The following is a 19,771-nucleotide window of genomic DNA, read 5'->3' on the forward strand; positions in this document are numbered from 1 at the left end:
GGAAATCCAGGACACAATGAGAAGATCAAACCTAAGGACAATAAGTATAGAAGAGAGTTTTATCTTCAACCAAATCACAGAAGTAAACTTCCCTAACCTAAAGAAAGAGATGCCCATAAACATACAAGAAGCCTCCAGAACTCCAAATAGATTGGACCAGAAAAGAAACTCCTCCCATCACATAATAGTCAAAACGCCAAATGCACAAAATAAAGAAAGAATATTAAAAGCAGTAAGGGAAAAAAGTCAAGTACCATATGAATGCAGACCTAACAGAATCACACCAGAATGATCAAAATGTGAATGCTTCACTTCTTTAAAAGGGGAACAAGAATACCCTTGGCAGGAATAGAGAGGCAAAGATTAAAACAGAGACAGAAGGAACACCCATTCAGAGCCTGCCCCACATGTGGCCCATATATATACAGCCATCCAATTAGACAAGATAGATGAATCAAAGAAGTGCAGGCCGACAGGAGCCGGATGTAGATCTCTCCTGAGAGACACAGCCAGAATACAGCAAATACAGAGGCGAATGCCAGCAGCAAACCACTGAACTGAGAATAGGACCCCCATTGAAGGAATCAGAGAAAGAACTGGAAGAGCTTGAAGGGGCTCAAGACCCCATATGTACAACAATGCCAAGCAACCAGAGCTTCCAGGGACTAAGCCACTACCTAAAGACTATACATGGACTGACCCTGGACTCTGACCTCATAGGTAGCAATGAATATCCTAGTAAGAGCACCAGTGGAAGGGGAAGCCCTCAGTCCTGCTAAGACTGAACCCCCAGTGAACTAGATTGTTGGGGGGAGGGCGGCAATGGGGGAAGGATGGGGAGGGGAACACCCATAAAGAAGGGGAGGGGAACACCCATAAAGAAGGGGAGGGGAGGGATTAGGGGGATGATTGCCCGGAAACCGGGAAAGGGAATAACACTCGAAATGTATATAAGAAATACTCAAGTTAATTAAAAAAAAAAAGAATTACACCAGATTTCTCGCCAGAGACTATGAAAGCCAGAAGATCCTGGACAGATGTCATACAGACCCTAAGAGAACACAAATGTCAGCCCAGGTGACTGTATCCAGCAAAACTCTCAATTAACATAGATGGAGAAACCAAGATATTCCATGACAAAACCAAATTTACACAATATCTTTCTACAAATCCAGTTCTACAAAGGATAATAAATGGTAAAACACAAAACAAGGAGGAAAGCTACACCCTAGAAAAAGCAAGAGATTAATCGTTTTGCAACAAAAAAAAAAAAGAGAAGAAAAGCTCACAAACATAATCTCACATCCAAATACGAAGATAAAAGGAAGCAATAATCACTATTCCTTAATATCTCTCAACATCAATGGGCTCAATTCCGCAATAAAAAGACACAGATTAACAAACTGGATACGTAATGAGAACCCAGCATTTTGATGCCTATAGGAAACACACCTTAGAGACAAAGAGAGACACTACCTCAGCGTGAAAGGCTGGAAAACAACTTTCCAAGCAAATGGTGTGAAGAAGCAAGCTGGAGTAGCCATTCTAATATCAAACAAAATCGATTTTCAACCACAAGTCATCAAAAAAGATAAGGAAGGGCACTTCATATTCATCAAAGGAAAAATACACCAAGATGAACTCTCAATCCTAAATATCTATGCTCCAAATACAAGGGCACCTACATATATAAAACAAACCTTACTAAAGCTCAAAGCACACATTGCACCTCACACAATAATAGTAAGAGATTTCAACACCCCACTCTCATCAATGGACAGAGCATGGAAACAGAAATTAAACAGAGACATAGACAGAATAACAGAAGTTATGAACCAAATGGACTTAACAGATATTTATAGAACATTCTATCCTAACACAAAAGGATATACCTTCTTCTCACCACCTCATGGTACTGTCTCCAAAATTGACCATATAATCGGTACAAAGCAGGCCTCAACAGATATGGAAAGATAGAAATAATCCTATGCGTCCTATCAGACCACCACGGGCTACGGCTCGTCTTCAATAACAATAAGGAAAGAACGCCCACATATACATGGAAGTTGAACAATGCTCTACTCAATGATAACCTGGTCAAAGAAGAAATAAAGAAAGAAATTAAAGACTTCTTAGAATTTAGTGAAAATGAAGGTACAACATACCCAAACTTATGGGACACAATGAAAGCTATGCTAAGAGGAAAACTCATAGCGCTGAGTGCCTGCAGAAAGAAACAGGAAAGAGCATATATCAGCAGCTTGACAGCACACCTAAAAGCTCTAGAACAAAAAGAAGCAAATTCACCCAGGAGGAGTAGAAGACAGGAAATAATCAAACTTAGAGCTGAAATCAACCAAGTAGAAACAAAAAGAACCATAGAAAGAATCAACAGAACCAAAAGTTGGTTCTTTGAGAAAACCAACAAGATAGATAAACCCTTAGCCAGACTAACCAGAAGACACAGAGAGTGCGTCCAAATTAACAAAATCAGAAATGAAAAAGGGAGATATAACTACAGAATCAGAGGAAATTCAAAAAATCATCAGATCCTACTCAAAAGCCTATATTTAACAAAACTTGAAAATTTGTAGGAAATGGACAATTTCCTAGACAGATACCAGGTACTGAAGTTAAATCAGGAACAAATAAATTATTTAAACAACCACATAACTCGTAAAGAAACAGAAGCCGTCATTAAAAGTCTCCTAACCAAAAAGAGCCCAGGTCCAGATGGGTTCACTGCAGAATTCTATCAGACCTTCATAGAAGACCTCATACCAATACTATCCAAACTATTGCACAAAATTGAAACAGATGGATCACTACCGAATTCCTTCTATGAAGCCACAATTACTCTTATACCTAAACCACACAAAGACCCAACAAAGAAAGAGAACTTCAGACCAATTTCCTTTATGAATATCGACGTAAAAATACTCAATAAAATTCTTGCAAAGTGAATCCAAGGACATATCAAAACAATCATCCATCATGATCAAGTAGGTTTCATCCCAGGGATGCAGGGATGGTTTAATATACGGAAAACCATCAACCTGATCCATTATATAAACAAACTGAAAGATAAAAACCACATGATCATTTCATTAGATGCTAAGAAAGCATTTGATAAAACTCAACACCCTTTCATAATAAAAGTGCTGCAAACAAGAATTCAAGGCCCATACTTAAACATAGTAAAAGCCATATACAGCAAACCAGTCACTAACATTAAACTAAATTGAAAGAAACTTGAAGCAATTCCACTAAAATCAGGGACTAGACAAGGCTACCCACCCTCTCCCTACTTATTCAATATAGCTGTCCAAGTCCTAGCCAGAGCAAACAGACAACAAAAGGAGATCAAAGGGATACAAATTGGAAAGGAAGAAGTCAAAATATCACTATGTGCAGATGATATGATAGTATATTTAAGTGATCCCAAAAGTTCCACCAGAGAACTACTAAACCTGATAAACAACTTCAGCACAGTGACTGGGTATTAGATTAACTCAAATAAATCAGTAGCCTTCCTTTACACAAAAGAGAAACAAGTTGAGAAAGAATTAGGGAAACACATCCTTCATAATAGTCCCAAATAATATAAAATACTTTGGTATAACTTTAACCAAGCAAGTGAAAGATCTATTTGATAAGAACTTCAAGCCTCTGAAGAAAGAAATTGAAGAAGACCGCAGAAGATGGAAAGATCTCCCCTGCTCATGGATTGGCAGGACAAATATAGTAAAAATCTCCATTTTACCAAAAGCGATCTACAGATTCAATGCAATCCCCATCAAAATACCAATCCAATTCTACAGAGAGTTAGTCAGAACAATTTGCAAATTCATCTGGAATAACAAAAACCCAGGATAGCTAAAACTATCCTCAACAATAAAAGGACTTCTGGGGGAATCACTATCCCTGAACTCAAGCAGTATTACAGAGCAATAGTGATAAAAAACTGTATGGTATTGGTACAGAGACAGACAGATAGACCAGTGGAATAGAACTGAAGACCAAGAAATGAACCCACACACCTATGGCCACTTGATTTTTGACCCCAAAACCATCCAATGGAAAAAAGATAGCATTTTCAACAAGTGGTGCTGGTTCAACTGGAGGTCAACATGTAGAAGAATGCAGATCGGTCCATGCTTATTACCCTGTACAAAGCTTAAGTCCAAGTGGATCAAGGACCTCCACATCAAACCAGACACACTCAAACTAATAGAAGAAAAAGTGGGGAAGCATCTCGAACACATGGGCACTGGAGAAAATTTCCTGAACAAAACACCAATGGCTTATGTTCAAAGAACAAGAATCAACAAATGGGATCTCATAAAACTGCAAAGCTTCTGTAAGGCAAAGGACACTGTTGTTAGGACAAAACGGCAACCAACAGATTGGGAAAAGATCTTTACCAATCCTACAACAGATAGAGGGCTTATATCCAAAACATACAAAGAACTCAAGAAGTTAGACCGCAGGGAGACTAATAACCCTATTAAAAAATGGGATTCAGAGCTAAACAAAGCTGAGGAATGCCGAACGGCTGAGAAGCACCTAAAGAAATGTTCAACATCTTTAGTCATAAGGGAAATGCAAATCAAAGCAACCCTGAGATTCCACTCCTCCATTGTTGGTGAGATTGCAGACTAGTACCACCATTCTGGAAATTAGTCTGGAGGTTCCTCAGTAAATTGGACATTGCACAACCTGAAGACCCAGCTATACCTCTTTTGGGCATATACCCAAAAGATGCTCCAACGTATAACAAAGACACATGCTCCACTGTGTTCATAGAAGCCTTATCTATAATTACCAGAAGCTGGAAAGAACCCAGATGCTCTTCAGCAGAGGAATGGATACAGAAAATGTGGTACATCTACACAATGGAATATTACTCAGCTATCAAAAACAATGACTTTATGAAATTCATAGGCAAATGGATGGAACTGGAAAATATCATCCTGAGTGAGGTAACCCAATCACAGAAAAACACATGGTATGCAGTCATTGATAAGTGGATATTAGTCCAAATGTTCAAATTACCCTAGATGCATAGAACGCTTGAAATTCAAGAAGGATGACCAAAATGAAGATGCTTCACTCCTTCTTTAAAAGGGGAACAAGAATCCCTTAGGAGGGAATAGGGAGGCAAACTTTAGTACAGAGGCAGAAGGAACGCCCATTCAGAACCTGCCCCACATGTGGCCCATACATATACAGCCACCAAACTAGATAAGATGGAGGAAGCAAAGAAGTGCAGGCTGACAGGAACCAGATGTAGGTCTCTCCTGAGAAACACAGCCAGAATATGGCAAATACATAGGCAAATGCCAGCAGCAAACCACTGAACTGAGAACGGGACCCCTGTTGAAGGAATCAGAGAAAGGACTGAAAGAGCTGAAGGGGCTTGAGACCCCATATGAACAACAATGCCAACCAACCAGAGCTTCCAGGGACTAAGCCACTACCTAAAGACTATACATGGACTGACCTTGGACTCTGACCTCATAGGTAGCAATGAATATCCTAGTAAGAGCACCAGTGGAAGGGGAAGCCCTTGGTCCTGCCAAAGCTGGACCCCCAGTGAACAGGATTCTTGTAGGGGGGAGGGGGACACCCATATAGAAGAGGAGGGGGAGGAGTTAGGGGGATGTTGACCTGGAAACTGGGAAAGGGAATAATAACATTTGAAATGTAAATAAGAAATACCCAATTTAATAAAGATGGGAAAAAAAGAAAACAAAAAAGTCAGCAAATGTTGAGATTATAGAATCAATTAATATTATTAAAAACAATGGTTAATGTAGAATATTGTAAGTCTTTTTTTTAAAGTTTTACTGAAGAGTAGTTGTAAATATGAAATTTTAGCTTTTTTCTTTTCTCCGTGAAACTAAAAAAGTATTTCCCTTACTGTGAAAGAACAGTTTCTGGAGAGATTGTAAGCAGAAGCAAACAATATTTTTATTGCTAAATTCCTTAGTGATACCATGTGATTTCATGCATGAGACTTTTATTTTACTTTTTTTTTTTTTTTTTTTGAGCTGGGGACCGAACCCAGGGCTTTGCGCTTCCTAGGTAAGCGCTCTACCACTGAGCTAAATCCCCAGCCCTGCATGAGACTTTTAAAATCTGATTCATATACAGGTATGAGCAACAATAGGAAATGTCTTATAGTAACTTTTATTTGAAGTGCTCCTATGCTATGTAACGGGAGGTAATACACTAAAGGGAAGAGCACAGCTCGGAAAGGAAACAGAAAGGGTTTAGCCCATGGCTCTGCCTTTCATGAGCAGGCTTTTCTCTCTGGCTGTGCTTCACCTAAGTATGTCACATGAAATGGTGAACTCCAAGAATTTCTGGAAGTCTAAGTAAGATTGGGCATTTCTAAATGTGTAGGAAAACTGACCAATGTGTAAACATTCAACTTCTTTTCTCTCTCTTTAACTAGAAACTCAGAAAAGGACACACTGAAACATAGTAACCAATGTTTCCTGGAACCACAAAGCCATAAACAGATTTCAGTAACAAGCTGAATAGACAGCTATGCATTTCTAACTCCAACATCATGAGGAGATAGAGGGTCTACTAATGATCAGATGCTGTCTTTTATTCTTTAGAGACAGGCTTAGTCTTCTGGTTGACATTGAGAAATTAAACTTCAATGACTGCCGAGTCCCCACTACTCGATTCCTCAGTTATATATTTCGCTTAGTCCAACCTGGCCATTCCCAGGGAAGGCCTTGTGAGAAAAAGACAGAGCCTTGACAGGTCTCCTAACTCCAAGCTCTAAATCGACCCTTCTAGGCATTTTTACATTCACCCACCAGTAGGACAGGCTCAAGAAACCAAGGTTAGGATTGTTCTGCTAGAGCAGTAAACCCAGTTCTCAGAAACCGAGAACTCAGCACTTCTCTGTTCACACTCATAGCACTTCTCTGTTTACACTTATAGCACTTTTCTGTTCGCACTCATAGCACTTCTCTGTTCTCGCACTTGCAGTTATTTGCTGTCATGGTACCTCTCAACCAAAGATAGGAGATAAACCCTCAAATAATAGAGGGTTCTCCCAACAATTAAAAAGCTCTAAGATGTATCTTTAGATGTATCTAAAAGAGTAACATTGTATCAACTGCATTGCTCTTCACCTCTTTTCGACTCCTTTGCAGATTTATTTTCTAATCTTCTAGGTGAGCCCATTGTTATCTAAAGTTTGCAATCTGCAACCTAGATAGCATTATCATAAATTTTGTTTGCCAAATGGCATGAAAATGATCAAAGAAAAAGGTCCGACTACAAGACAAACGGACAGAACCATACTTAGAATAATGAAGCCTGGAAGCTGGGGTAAAGTCTCAGCCAGAAGCTGCATGAAGACGTAAGTCAAATCCTACGCACTCATATATGTATACCACACACATACACACACATGCAAAATAAGAAAAGAAAAGGCGGTAGAGCGCTTGCCTAGGAAGCGCAAGACCCTGGGTTCGGTCCCCAGCTCCGAAAAAAAAAAAAAAGAAAAGAAAAGGCGAAGGAAAGTAAGCCCACTCTAAGTGGGAGATCCCGTAAGGGGAGGGTAGCCTGCTTGATTAGTAAGTTCCCTGAAGTTCCTTCTAACCAAAGGGCCAACATCAGGGTCAACATCAGAAAACCGTCTTACATGTTTTCACATAGCCACACCAGCTTGATCCCACGTGACCCAGGCCACAGAAAGATAACAAGGACCTTCGAGATTCAGCTTGATCCAACCATTCCCCATTGACAAAGCCATGTCCTTAAAGCAGAATTTGAAATGTTAGACTTTCTCCTGGATTTCATTTCCAGGGTAGAAAGCCCATGGCTTGCCTTTGGTTTTTGTTTGTTTGTTTGTTTGGTTTGGTTTGGTTTGGTTTTTCTCCTTTCTAGTGGGAAGCACTTGCATGCTGGACTTAGCTGCAAGGCATCTCAGATGCTGTCACTGCGCCTTGGCTTTCATATCTATTTCCTTGCCACATTTAAACTGCCCGCCCTTTCCCTCGCATTACTTAGCATCTCCCTGGCTGTCTGAAAGTTATAGCCGAAGTTAACAGTTTGGAAATGCGGTTAGCAGTGTGGCATGACTGCTTTCAATCGAAGTATTAAAACTGCCAGTAAATCAGGAAAAGAAAAGAAAGGGTACTCGCCCAAATCTCAAAGTCAGATTTTACCAACATGAATAATTTTCAGGGCTTAGGTGGCTGTTAAACCTTTTCTTTACAAGTATTTTTATGTTCCTTGGAGAGTGTTCGCTGAATTCACAGATGCTTATAATATCTTGATGATTCAAGCAATTTTAAATTTTAAAACCAAACCCTAAGTCCCCTCCGGCTCAAAATTTATTAATTTTATTATCTTCCCTCCAAAGTCTGGCCAGCAGCTTTGACATTAGAGTGTGAAACTGAGCTACATGGACGCTTATTACCTAAGTCTCGAAAATTCAAAAATGTGCTAAATTTAATTACCCCAAATAGTACATTAACAATTTTTCAGCTAAGCTTCTATTTAAACAAATACTTGTTAACTCATCACCCTGTGTCAGCGCTGAAGTGGAGAACTTACTCATAGGTGGAATCAACTTGCTCACGGAAAGTCTTGAATGCTGAAGTCTTGAATGTTTGCTAAATACGATGCAAGTCATTCAGCTTCAGATTTTTATGTAAGAAAATGCTATCATGCCATCATTCTAGACAAAGCCGTTGTTCTCAAACTTTCCCATTACGGGCTTTGCCAGCCAGTGCATTTCAGACCACTTCAAAGCTGAGACTTTTGTGGCTCTAATTTTTAGTAGTCCTTGCTAAAGATAAAGAACGAGGATCTATACACCTCTGCCATCATCCAAGTGTACAGTGACCCTTGGGTCCCTTTGTAAGGAAGGGACTCATTATTTGATGGATTTCTAACAGTTTTGAAAAAGAAAATGGTGGATGGTCGCTTGCCTTGTGTTGCCTGCAGCCTCTCATTTTTGTTACATTCTTGCCATTGAAAAAGACTTCTTGTAGATTCAATGTCCCTAGGAGCCAAACATAGTTATTTCCTGTCTTCAGCCTGTAAACTTTGCCAGGGAGCTAAAACCACTAAATAATTAGTCATTACTGAGTCTCTGTCCTTTTCTGGCTGCCTTGATGCACATTTTTCTTGGTTTGCCCATTAAATCTCCAAATAGGTTTTAGTCTCGTAGTGTTTTTAACTCCTTCCTGTGTTTAATGCCCAAGCACACATTTTCAATCTGCCAATCAATAACAACAAAAATGTATAGAAAAAGAGCTTAAGCAAATTGAGAAAAGGATTTCCTAAAGTGAAAGAATGGGTTTGTTTTTTTCATTTTGCAACCATTATATATATATATATATAAATTATATATATAATCATTTCATTTACTAAAATAATGCATGCATATGTTTAGAAATTTGCACAGATCAGACAGTGGGAACCACAGAGACAACAGTGGCTTGCAGGGAAAGAAAAAAAAAAAACAACAATCAAACACGGGCCAAAGAGATCCTAAGAAGCCAAGAGCCAAAGTGTCCTTACAAGAATTCTTTGTGCAAATATGCTGGGAGGAGCAGGAGAAGGACTCAGATGCTTCAGTCTACTTCTTAAAAATACCCAAGAAAGACTATGTCTGTCACAGATTGAAAGGGAGAATCCAAAGACCCGGGTGAAGTTAGGCATGGCTTGCAATGAAAGAGAAATGAAAACCTACATCCCTCCAAAAGGCGAAACAAGAACGAATTTCAAGACCCCGGTGCACTCAAGAGCCCCCTTCAGCCTTCTTTTGGAGTATCACCTCCACATCAAAAGAGGACATCCCAGCGTATTCATTGGTGGCAGTCAAAGAGACCAGGGCATGCGAAACAACCTTGTTGCAAAAGACAAGTCGCTGGATGAAAAGAAGGTGCTGAGAGCTGAGAAGGGAAACTTCTGCCTACAGAGCACAAGGGAAGCCTGGTGAATTACAAGAGAGGAAAGGAGCAATTGAAGCTGAAACAACAGAAAGGAATGGGAGGAAGAAGAGAAGGAAATAGGACAAGGAAGAGGAGGAAGATGTAGATGAAAATCACAAAGAGTATGTTGGTTGTAATGCAGTTTTTTTCCTTGCATATAAACCATATTGGCCCCCGTATACACCACTCACTCATTTTAAAGTAAATGATAAACCCAGGTAAATGTTCTTTTTAATCTTTGCAATGTCTTTTTCTGCAGAGTTAACATGCTACCAAACATGCCTTTAGGTTGTCCTGTTCATTAGCCAATAACTTTTTTTGGTGCAGAATGGGAGCGGGGATGGGGGGTGGCGGTGGGGGGCTGGGAATTGACATGGGAACACACATGTCTTTTGGTTCGCTGCACAAGTGAATTATATATGGGGACAGTTGGTTTTCACCTTGAGCTGTTTCTGATGTAGCTTGTATAAGACGATTCTACTTCTATTAACTGAATACCTTTGTAATTGCAAAAATAAGCTATAGCTATTTGCCTGGTGTTCTGAATGTAAGTATAAATTTTAATACAAAGCAAATATCATTGAAAAGGATAAATTAGGAAATAATTTTCATCTTCTACTCAGTTACCAACCCTCATACTCTTCACGTGCCCAACTTTGTGCCTCTAAATAATAATTCATCAGAGTATAACATAATTCAATCTGTTCTGACAAAGTCCAAAATAGAAGTGAGTTAACTGGGTTTTTTTCCCCTCTCATATATCAATTCTAGCAGAAACTGGGGGCAACTTGACAGTGCTGGGACCCAGATTTCTGCCTCTTGCTGCTCTGACCTTTCTAGGATGTCACCCAGCTGAGTGCTTAAGAGATTCATGCATGTTCCTTAGCTTCAACTCTTTCTGGAGAAGGTAGAGCCAGACAGGAAGGGAGCCTCCCTTCCTTCATATGAAGGTCCTGATCTAATGGTCACATCCTTCACTTCAGCTGGCTTCCATATTGGCTATGCTCAATGGCAAGGGGTACAGCCTTTAGCTGAGGAGTTCATCACCATTGTGTGTTTTGAAGGCAGAGGGAAGGCTGAAGGAGTGTCAAGGTGCCAAACACAGTTCCTTGATTCCATCCACTTCTAGAAGACACACTATCGTGGGAATTTAACGGAAGATCTAAGAAAAGGCATATCACAGATAAATTCCTTTTTGGTCCTAATCTTTGCATACTTATCTGCTATATTTTTTATTCATAGATTTATCACATAAATATTTAATTTTTCAGTTTATGATTTTTTTCTCTCCCAGCTTCTTACTTTTTCCTGTCATTGGCTCATAACCCATTTCATTTGTTTCCATGAGGCAACTTTTTGACTTCTTGTCTGCCTGTTTATGAAATTCCTTTATTCAATTTAACTAGGATTAATGCTTGAGCATGGAATCCTGGATTAATGGCACTTGTCCCTCGACTTTGAAGAAATTGCTGTAACTTATTTCCTAGGATCCATTGTTCAGAGTTCCACCTAGAAGCTAGCAATTCATGCTCAATTTCTCCCTATTTCTCCAGCTCGCTTTCTGGTAGGCCAGCCCGTGTTAGGAATCCTGTATCTCCTCAGTGTTCTGCTTGTTAACATGGCGTCTCCTCTCTCCGATTCAACCTCTCCATGGGAATTTCAAACTTACATCTGTCAGCATTCTGCCTTCTACTTTTGATATCTACCATGCTTTCTACTGTCATGTGATCACATCCATTTTTAAGTAGAATTTTAATGAGGTTTATTAATGAGTATACAAAGACTGGCATCTTATCTTGGGAATATATATTTTGTATTTAACCCTTTTTTGTGAACAATTTAGTGCTTTCTAGACATTTTCCCCCTCAGCTTATCCCTGTCTGCCTGCTCATTCTTTCTCTTCAATATTATTATTGGAACTCCTCTAGAATTTAAATTTTATTTTTATTGGTTTTTTTAAATTATACAAATGTGTGTATGTGTAAGTATAAGAACACAGGTGCCTGCATAAACTGGACCAGCCATATTTCCCTGGAAGGGGAGATACAGGCCATTGTGAGGCACTAGATATGGGTACTGAGAACCAAATTCAGGTCTCTGGAAGAGCAATATGTAGTCTCAACCGCTGAGCCATCATCTGTCCACCCCCTCCACAGCTTTTTCTGGATAAAGGATTACTAAATTTCTGTATATAGCCCTGAGCTTTTAAACTTACCCTGAGACCGACTCTTGCTCAGACATGGATAATATCTGGGTTCTGGCAACTCATTAGACCACTTTGGGAGTGTAACTGATATGAGAGTATACATTAAAAAAGTCCGCCCCAACTCTAACCCAATTCTAGTACCAGACAATAGGGAGATTGCTCCTAGAAAATACCAAATTGTCTAATCACTATTTTGGAGAATTTTCTCCTTTGTGATATGAAACACAAACTCTTTCCTCTGCCTTTCCATAACAGGATTGTGTATAAACATCATTGCTTTTTTTTTTTCCTGTGATGCTTGTGAAGTAGGGACTTCTAGTTCCTTTGGAAAGTCAGTTATGTCAAATGATGTTTCTCTGGGGCACGCAGGTGAAAGGATGCCTTGGTAAAGCGGACACATGAAAGAATGTTTTCCTGAGGCAGACACAGGCGAAAGAATGTTGTTATAGCAGACACATGGTGAAAGGACGCATAGTGAAGGGATGTAAATGTGATCCCACAGACAGTTGGCACTAGAGCTCCGCCCCTCTATTCTGTGTTAAAGACACATTTATGTTGCCTTCCTGAGCTCTTTTCCTGCGGCTCCTTGCAGCTTCTGCAGACTCCAGCCGGTTGGCAAGCCTTAGGATGCCTTCTGGATTGAACTGCCCTTGTTGGTTCATGTGTACTGACTGCCAAGAGGACTGGACTGCAGCTGCTGATTAGTATTTGATGTTTTCTACTGGACCGAACTCCTGATATACTGACGACGAAGATTGGACTCTTCCCCTAAGAACCATTTCTAAACAGGTCAATTTCCCCCTGTGTCCTAATAACTTTTGTTTTCCACTATCTCTCGTGGGTGGTGGGCTAGAGGGAAGGTAGGGTTAAGAAATTTATGCCTATATGCTTGTATATAGAATGTACCATTAACTTGCTTCGCTGTTACCTTTATGAGATAGGTACCCCAACTGATGGGCAGTCAAGGCACGTAGCTTAAAATGCTTGACCAATAATGCCTAACATCCAGGAAGGCACAGAAATAAACCAGGACTTAGCCATTGTTCTGTGTTGACTCAGTAGAGGGATCAGCCAAAGCTACACTCTGTGTTGTGTCAAAGTTGCTTCTGCATGAGGATTGCAAGACGTCACCAAAGTCTGCATGCAGGTACTGAGTAGGCAAAGGCAGGTTAATTTTAGCAAGACAGAGCAAAAGACTATGTTAACATGGAGTCATAATAGCTCTTTATACTTCTGTCAAAATCAAAGACCATGACTTCTTCATCCTCACCAATTCAACATTTACTAGTGTTTAGGGACTCATAACTATCTATTAAATTGAATAATAACACAATAAATTTATTGAACAAGCTCTATGTGTCAACCAAAAAACTTAATCCTAACAAATTGAACGAAAGCCATTTAGAAATGGCGTGAGATGGATAATAGCAGTAAATATAACTTGCCTTTAGTTTTTCCTTTCATATCTCATATTAAAAATAATAGATAATGTAATGCTATGGCATCCTCATCCATAGTCAACCGCTAACTGTCAAGCTGTGGGAATACAAATTAGATCTGTTCCGTAGAATTCTCCAGCCTTGAACTCTAGCTCAAATAATGTAATTTCTACAGTCAGTGAAGATTAATAATTCATCTTAACAAAGTGAGATAGGAAGAATTAGTTAACATTATGTTACCAACTGCCCTGATTATGTATTCTTCCAGGATTACCAGTAATTGTGATTTACTGACCGAGAGCATATGTTTTGTTTCCATGACATTCTGCAGGAATAGATCATCCATCAGCCTTTGTTTTCCATAAATCTGAAGACCCATTTCCAAAGGAGCTTCACAGAAACTCGCAATTGCTGGAAGCCATGGTTATGTGACTACAGAATATTCTGAACATAAAGGTAATAAACACTATACTTAGGGGGATTAATTATTGAATTCATCTAGGGATGGTAGGCTTCATAGGACAAGTAATAACAATGGCACCAAATGATGCTTTAGATCTGGGAGAGGCATGGAGACCACATTAATATGGGTAAGAGTGGTAAATAGCATGGAGCCCTACCTGTCAGTGTGAGCCTGTAGAGTAACTGCTTGTAAAACTGCTGAGAATGACAGATCGTGACTCTATAGGTCCTTTCTCATCCATCACAGAACTCTATGTGCAAAATATCTTCCAATCACGACATTTAATGTCCACACATGTGAAATGGACAAAGCTACGACGGGAACAGATCACACAGCAGTACTTCTCTGTAACAGACGACGGACCGTGTGGACTCTCCCACTGCCGGCCAGCTCCGTTACTTTGACTCCGCTATCCTCTCTGATCCAGCCCCGCCCCTGGCCTGTCTGTTCTCCAATGAACTGAAGAAACGCTACTTGAAACGGGTAGATGGTCAGGAAAACCTTCATAGGAGTAGGAAGTCGGGCTTTTACTGTTGTTAAGCATCTTGAGTGACGTAAACAGTTGCTATTTCTAAGAAGTTCAGAAAATTTAAAAGATTCTAATTTGTATTTTTTTCTTTTTACAACAACTCAGCCAAATAAAATTCCAGTTTATTGTTGGGCATTGTTTCACACATACATCAAACAGGCCAAAATAAATGAATACTTGAATGAATGAATGAATGAATGAATGAATAGATGGATAGATAGATTGATAGATAGATAGATAGATAGATAGATAGATAAAATAAATAGCAACGTCATACAAAAAAAGAAATCTTTTATCTTTAGCATTTTTAACCATCTCATACAAACCAACTACTTATAGTACAGCTAAGTACATACACAAATCAAGTTACTGGGATGCTCAGAATACGATTGGGGCTTTTTGTTGTTGTCTATTACAAGGCTTTGTTTTGTTTTTTTCTCTCCTTAGAAGTTGTAATGAACATGGTGACTCCACAAATAAAGTCTAAAACAGTACAGAAAATACTCTGAAGGCTGGTTTGGTCACCTGTTATCATTAAAAATGACTGATACCTAACAATATGTACAAAAATATAAAATGTAAATAAAAAATATAAACAAAATTCCTTTTAAAGTATTTTAAAGAAAAGGAAGCAGAGCCTGGGAAGTTCAGGTCCTTTGTCCTCCCCTGTTGCTAATTCCTGTTGTGGAGAGTGCCTATCATGTGTGCGTGGCCCTGCCCGCTGTGGGTAGGCGGGGCCTACCTCTCTCCTCAAAGGTGACCATATTTAAATTCTGAGTCTGGAAGTGGAAGGTGAATAGGTCACGGTGGCCTTGAGTTTAGCTTTTCCTTTTGCTGTCTGGTCATCCTCATCCATCTGCTGCTTCTCTGTGTGCACATCCTCACCATCCTCAGCTACTCAATTGCCCATAGGAACCTCAGCTTCCTCACCTTTATCTCCGTCCTCTTCCTCACCGTCACCTTCTTCCTCCTCCTCTTCCTCCCCATCTTCTTCCTCCTCTTCATCCGCCTCGTTGTCAGCTTCCTGCTCCCCATTTTCCTCATTCGCGTCCCCATTGGCTGGTGCATCTCTTCCGTTCTCTGCCTCCTCCACAGCTTCCTTCTCCTTCAAGACTTCGGTAGTGATCTCGGAGCTAGTGTCCACTACCACATCTGACGTGGTGGGACACCCCGTTGGTCTGGTGTAGCAAGTGAGGAGGAAGTCTCTGCTGAGAAAGCTGCCGGTGAGCTGGGAGCACGACCTGGGAACAACTCAAAGGTGGCTTGTTCGGAGCAGCCAGTGGGTCTAATTTCTTTATATATACTGAAAAGCACAGTTCATGGTGTCCAAGGGAAATGATTAGCCTGAAGACAGTCTCTATAACTGGTAAGAGCTAACATAAACTGATAAGAAAATAAATAACGAAAAAGAAAGAGAATAGTAACATAAACAAAAAGGGTTTAGAAAAGGCAGTACCCATGGTAAAATGCTGAAGCCTGAACATGTATGCCCCTCCCAAACTCATACATTAAAATCTTTACTGCAAAGTGATGGCTTGGCTGGGACCTTTGGTGATTGACAAGATGGTTGGCCTGATGACTTGGTTAAAGAGACAAGAGGGCTCCTTTACCTACCTCTTTTACGGGAGGCCTCATAAAGAAGGAGCCATGTGTGAACAAGATGACAAGTAGTTTCAGATCATAGACTAATTTTGTCGCTGTTTTTATCACCGACTCTCTGCCTTCTTAAACTATGGGGAATCAATGTCAGCGGTAAGAAGGTATGAGTAAGAGCGTTTTGTGACGGAAGCCAGATGGACGAGGTCCTGGTTTGCTTTCTTTTGCTGTGAAAAAGACCATCACTACTTGGGAAGCAAACGGGCTGATTTCACCTTACAGTGCCAGGTAATAGTTTATCAGTGAGGGAAACCAAGACAGGAACTCCACGCAGGAACCTGGAGGCAGGAACTGAAACAGCCGGGCATGCTACTTACTGATGGGTTTTGATGGTTTTGCTCAGCCTGTTTTCTTATACAACCCAGGACCACCCACCCAGGAGTGGCGAAATCCAGTGAGCTGGCCTCTTCCACATCAGTCATTGATCAAAAATGTCCCCACAGATTTGGCCATGGCTCAACCTATTAGGAGTATTTTCTCAGTTGAAATTCCCTCTTCCCAAATGACCCTGCCTGTGTCAAGTTGACGATCATCACCATCACTACCACCACCATCATCAAACCAAAACTGATTATGACAGTGGATACATACAATAACTTCTCTCATAATAAAAAATAATTGTCAATTAAAAACCCACAAGGTTCCATTTCTCACATATCAGAAATGTGAACGCAAAACCTGATGCCTCCTATCCTTGAGGGAAACTGTGTCCTCCTCTTAGGACATCATCAGCACACAAGATGATGCTGGTTCAGCAATCCCTCTTTCAGAAATTTTGTCTCTGGGCCTATTTTTGTAATTTTTCCAGAATACATAAGCGTATTCACTACAGAAAGTATTAGGAATATTTAAAAAATGGTAGTCATAACCAGTGTCTTCATAACAAGGAGCCTGGCTGAAGTAAAGAGTATGCGTGTAACAGAACAGAACAATTACGGAGTCATCTTTAAGACAGCATGGCACTTACAGAATGTAGAGCCTTCAGAGGCTCCCAAATCAAATCAGGATTTCATTGTCTGTCTGCTTTGAAAATCATTCACACTTTTGAGTGAATCTTTTCTTTACATCTTGCACATTACAGTTTAATAAAGTTTACAAAGTTTCACCATGTTGTTTGCTGGAATGAATTACATTTCTTCATCCATTGTCATCTCCCAATGATTCTTAATTTATACACCGTGACTCCACAAGCTACTGCTGCGTGTCATGTGCCGATTCTGAGTCTCTGATGGATGGAATGCAGCGGCCTCCATCCATCTGCTTGCACACTGCCCCCAGCTACTTCTCTGTACAGTAACAGCTCATTAGTTGTGACAGAAGCTACATAGCCAACACCAGCAATGTTTCTTACCTGGCCTTTTATGGGAAACATTTACCAGCCTAATACATAGAAGAAATTTTGTTGAACTGATGTATTAAATGTATGCAATTTCCCAGCTTAATCTTCATACGGTGCATATTTTCTATTTTCTCAGTCTTTCTCAATTTGAAAAATAATATCCACTCTAAGTAATGACAATGCCATCACTTTATTTGAAAATTTTAATTATTTACGTCTCCTGATTGCACTGGGTAGATTTTCCAGGGCATGGCGGTCAATATCCTGATTCTAATAGGACTGCTTCTAAAAATGTCACTGCAAACTGTGATCTTAATTTCATTCTTAGAAGAGCGTGTTTTTTATCCTGTTAAAGAAACATTAATCGACTGTTCTTTAACTCCAGTTTTGTATCAGTTAAGAGTGACCATGAGTCTTTCTTAAAGACAATTGGCTGTCATCTTTTCACAACGCTCTAATCTTGGCCAATGGAACATTAGCAAAATCTCCTAATGTGGTCATTCCAGAGATTCAGCCCACATCTCCTTTCAGAGAAGACTCGCTGGTCAGGCCAGCAGTAGGGATGCAGTCACACCCATTCTCTGTCCATTTCAGGCCTCAGTTGAGCAGAGCTGCCCATGGAGGAAGCCCATGGAGCTGGCGACTAGACAGGAATAGTACACACTTCTCAACAGACAGACAAAGCTCTGAGTTCTCCATCTACCCAGTCCACTTCCTCCTTCCACTCACAGGTAATTGATCCGTAATAAATACCTTGCACTTTCAAATTCCATGCCATAGTACTTTTTGCTATATCGTATTTATATTTACTTAAATTTTTATATATGGCAATTTGCTTCTTTTTAATTTTATTTTTCTTGGATATTTTATGTATTTACATTTCAAATGTTATCCCCTTTCCTTCCTCTCCCATATCCCTCCCCCCTCTCCCTGCTTCTATGAGGATACTCCCCCTCTCACCCACCTACTCCCACCTCAATGCCCTTGCATTCCCCTACATTGGGGAAAAGAGCCTTCACAGGACCAAGGGTCTCTCCTCCCATTGATGCCAGACAATGCCATCCTCTGCTACATATATGGCTGGAGTCATGGGTCCCTCCATGTGTACTCACTGGTTGATGATTTAGTCCCTGGGAGCTCTGGTGGAGTCTGGTTGGTTGGTATTGTTGTTCTTCCTATGGGATTGCAAACCCCTTCAGCTCCTTCAGTCTTTTCTCTAACTCCTCCACTGGTGTCCCTTTGTAGTCGAGTGGTTAGCTGCAAGCATCCTCATCTGTATCAGTTAATCCTGACAAAAATCATATGCAGTGGGCATTATTTATTAAATCACATTATGACAAACAATAATATTTTTATTTTATATCTTCCATATTATTATAAGTAATAATTTTACTATAAAGTAATATTAACAGCAGAACAGTATACATCTATGATTATTTGATGGATAAAAGAACTTAAATCAATTAGAACATTGGATGATCTTGGCTTACAAAGTAAGTACTTCTAAAATGATAGTAATAATTTTATGTATCATATTTTTAAATATAAAGAGTCACAATCACTAAAGTAGTAGAATTTGAGGAGGCATCAAAATGTAGTATTGAATTTCAAAGATGAAAAATGTTGCTAATGTTTACATAATTATATACCACAGCAATTCTTAAGCTTTTAACATTACTATTGGGTTTTTTTGTTTGTTTGTTTATTTGTTTTATTTGAAAAGAAACTAACCTGATTTTGCTCTAGTCAGACAGCTTTGTTGGTTTCAATGCAAAAGATCCTTATTAAGTACAGTGAAACAAAACCAAAATATCACAAGTACAAATATTATTTACAGGGTTATCTATTAAGACAAATAAATATAACAGAGAATCTGTAGACTCAGTCCTGATTTTTCCACCTGGGGAACAATCCTGTAGCATCAAGAGGAATCCATTAGAGCTGCAATGATCACAGAAGATGTTGACTAGGCCTGTAACTTGAAGCAGGGCATGATTCAACATCAAAACGCACTTGTTCTCAAGAAGGGATGGACCATCTAGAATAAGTTATTAGAATATGAAACTGAAGGTGAAATATGGTTCAACCCTACAAAACATTATTAATAAGAACTTACAACAACAGTCCTGCATCTTATTAGTGAGAATCTCCAAGTGAAGAAGTTG

At 39.7% G+C, this 19,771-nt stretch overlaps 1 long non-coding RNA gene and 1 pseudogene across 1 annotated transcript in view; one reads left to right on the plus strand and one right to left on the minus strand.

Annotated features, from left to right (window-relative positions):
* Positions 1–15,176, plus strand: part of LOC148001647 (uncharacterized) — a 32,236-nt gene extending 17,060 nt beyond the window's left edge. The window contains exons 2-4 of the long non-coding RNA XR_015635996.1: positions 12,773–12,969; positions 13,951–14,075; positions 14,329–15,176. This is a non-coding gene — a long non-coding RNA (uncharacterized LOC148001647). The remainder of the gene's footprint in view (positions 1–12,772; positions 12,970–13,950; positions 14,076–14,328) is intronic.
* A 201-nt stretch (positions 15,177–15,377) lies between these two features.
* Positions 15,378–19,771, minus strand: part of LOC148001648 (uncharacterized) — a 77,871-nt pseudogene continuing 73,477 nt past the window's right edge.

This window comes from Rattus norvegicus, chromosome 13 (assembly GCF_021556685.1).
Source record: "Rattus norvegicus strain SHRSP/BbbUtx chromosome 13, alternate assembly SHRSP_T2T, whole genome shotgun sequence".
Lineage (NCBI taxonomy): Eukaryota > Metazoa > Chordata > Mammalia > Rodentia > Muridae > Rattus > Rattus norvegicus.